Source organism: Antechinus flavipes, chromosome 1, assembly GCF_016432865.1.
Source record: "Antechinus flavipes isolate AdamAnt ecotype Samford, QLD, Australia chromosome 1, AdamAnt_v2, whole genome shotgun sequence".
In the NCBI taxonomy this organism is placed as follows: Eukaryota; Metazoa; Chordata; class Mammalia; order Dasyuromorphia; family Dasyuridae; genus Antechinus; species Antechinus flavipes.
Window position 1 is genome coordinate 392,099,287 of NC_067398.1, and position 3,557 is coordinate 392,102,843.

A 3,557-nucleotide genomic window follows, 5' to 3' on the forward strand; every position below is an offset into this window, starting at 1 on the left:
CCTTGGCTGATTTTGTGGGATGTCTGTTGACAACTGTCATACGAACTATTGGTGAAAATGAAGCAACAAAAATTATAATAAGGCAACTTGCTAAAGAAAATGCTAATGAGATTTGTAAAAGAATTATACTAGGACTACATAAAAATGCTCCTTTAAAGGAGATCATAAGACATTGTGCCACAGTAAGCACAAATACCTTTTATAGCCAGGCTATGGTGTAGACTTTCCAAGATCCAAACATGGGAAGGCAGGTTTCCTTTTGGCAAGGGATTTCCAGAGAGACTCATCAATGCTTTCAATGTTGGCACCTGGTAGCTCAATGTTGGCATAGAGACAGAGTGAGAAAACAGGGTAGGAGAACAAGACCCAAAACCCCATGTCCAAAATGAAACAGAGGCTTCCATTGGGCATCAGAATGTAGACTGATTCAGGGAAACAGGATGGGGGACCCAAAACAAAAAATACTTGGGGCATGATGGCAGCCAATGCTGCACTCAGAGAACCTTTAGAAGTTCAATGCCCAGACATGACCAATCAGCCAAGAAGCAATCTGATGGGAGGAAGGGATTACAATCGGGGAGAAGAGAGGTGTATGCAGCTGGGACTACTGAGATACCCCTTGGAGAGGTGAAATCTGTTCCTCTCCAGACTATGGATCCCTTGCCTCCAGGCACAATAGGCTTTGCCATTTTACTTCCTTTGAGGTGAAAACAGTGTTCATCCATACACTGATGTGGGAATTTGGGGAATGTGTCGATAATATCCCAGCCACTAATACAGGTAGACAATGTGTGACTTATCAACCAGGAGAAGTAGTAGCATCAGGTTTACTGATACAGACTCCTAATAGGCACTCTGGTGAGAGTTGCCCAGATTCTGACTCCAAGTAACAGAATCCAGGAATATTGTAGACTGCAGAAGTTACAGCTGACCTTCCTATGCTCACTATTTATATAAATGGCATACCATTAGTTGGTAAACATAGGTGCAGATCATACAGTAATTAGAGGTGCCAACTGGCCTAGTCACTGTCCAAAGACTAAGGCAGACACCTACATGTCTGGTATAGGAGGATCACTAGCAGCTGAAGTTAGTGCTCCCCCTTTGAGATGGACTTTTGAAGGTGAAACAGGAGTTTTTACTCTTTTTATAGTTGAAAAAAATCCCCATCAATCTGTGGGGAAGAGACATTTTACAACAATTAGGGTTAAAAATGAAAAAAACTTCGATTTTTTAGGCAGGGTTGCTGTTGAAGGCCTGCCAAAACTTTCAGCTGTTTCTATTCAATGGAAAACTGATACATCAGTGTGGATAGAACAGTGGCCCTTAGCTAGTGATAAAATTCAGGCCTTATTAGAAATAGTACAGGAGTAACTTGACCAAGGACACTTATAACCTTCTCTAAGTCCTTGGAATTCCCCTGTATTTGTTGTAAGAAAGAAATCGGAAAATGGAGGATGTTGACTGATTTAAGAAAAATAAATGAACAGATGGAAACTATGGGAACTTTTCAGCCTGGACATCCATCTCTTATTCAGTTGCCTGGAGAATGGCCTCTTTGGGTTATAGACATTAAGGATTGTTTCTATTCTATTCCTTTAGATAAGGAGGATATGAAAAGGTTTGCTTTTTCAGTGCCCAGTGTTAACTTAGCAGAGCCTTATAAAAGATATGAATGGACAGTTTTGCCCACAGGGAATGGAAAATAGCTCAACTATATATCAAATATATGTTGCTGCTGCTCTTACTCCAGTAAGAAAAGCATTTCCAAAAGTTATGTTATTACATTACCTGGATGATATATTGGGATGTGCACCTGAGAAACAAATGTTAGAAGCATGTCTACAAAAGACCATAGAAACACTAAGGAACACAAATTGCACAAAACTCCAGAAAAAATTCAAAGACATGCTCCTTTTCAATATTTAGGATATGAAGTATACCCTAAGGTGCTTATAGTACAAAAACTTTCCTTAAGAACAGAGAAGTTGAACACCTTAAATGACTTTCAGAAATTGATAGGCGATATCTAATGGATGCGTCCAGTGTTCGGCTTGACTATCTAACAATTGCAACCATTATGTAACATTTTAAGGGGAGATAGTGCTTTAAACTCACCATGCCAGCTTACAAAAGTAGCTCAAGAGGCTTTGAGAGAAGTTGAACTGGCTTTATCCAATGTGGTTGAAAGAGTCACTCAAAAAACCCTTGGAAATATCAGTTTTTGCTACAAAAGAGGCACCCACACTGTCAAGGAGACAGTGTGATAGAACGGGTGAATCTCCCAGCACAACCAGAACAAAGCCTTACTCCTTACCTAGTATTGTTTATGACACAGCCATCACCAATCTGTATCATGGATAGATAGAGATTAAGCACTTATTATGTTTGGCACTTGGGATCATTATCTGAACTCTTCGTGTGTTTGCTGTGCTTAAATCCTCAAACAGCTTACCAAGTAATTTAGCATTCAAAATTCTTCTGCAGATACACACATATAGAGAGCTCAGGAGAGGATAGAGATCCACAGGGAAAGTTACCAAATAAGAGCAGAACCCGTATGCCATACTGTTTTGCAAAGGTCCCACTGGGTATTTGTGCGTTCTCTCCATCTCATTTCCCTTGATTCTTTTCCAGAAAAGAATCTTGTCAACTAGAGTATAATACACATTATTAGCCTAAAGGCAATCATAGAGCAGGAGAGAGACTAGAGGGATATTGGCAACTTCTTCTGTCTTTTTGCCCCAGAAACTCAAAACAAGTGATTTACTTTTATGATTCTGGTAAAATGAAGAAAATGTCACCAAAAAAAACTTTGCAAGTAAAGCTGTTAAATTGTGTGGTTTATTCTATAGGTGATTACACTGAAGAACTCCCTTCAAAAAAGCTGGTCTGGTTTAAAAGTTAAGATTGTGTTATTAATAAAGTTCATATCAAATTTCAGAAAATAAATTGTAGTGGATTTTTCGTGCCTATTTTGCAACCAGAAATGGAGACAATAACCAGAATGAAAATGCAGGAAAGGTCTGTAAAGATTTTTATAACATTTTTCTTCATCCAAAAACAGTAAAGTCCTGACATTTGGACTTTAACAACCCAGTCCACACTGTGCTTCATGAAGAAGCAGAAATGGAACTAAAGAAAAAAATGAAGGGAAGAACAGCAGTGTTAGTCCAATATCTATATCTATATCTATCTATCTATCTAATCTATCTATCTGAATCTGTCATGAAGTCAACACAGTTTTTGAGGGCATTGAGGGATCACTTTCCAAAATATTTTGAAAAGGGGAAGGCTACCAAAGGCATGGAAAAAATTGAAGATATTATTGCCTAAAAAAGGTGACAAAGAGAATATTATTAGAAACTGAATATCTACTTTTACAATCTATTTTTTAAAAAAAATTTAAAAGAATGATCCACAAAAACACTGAAGATATCCTTGATTAAGGTATGAGATAGGGACAATAAGGCTTTTAAAAAATAAGTTATATATTATAAATGACATCTTTACAGTTACATAGTTTATTAAAAGGTTTAGGTAATATGAGATTGAGA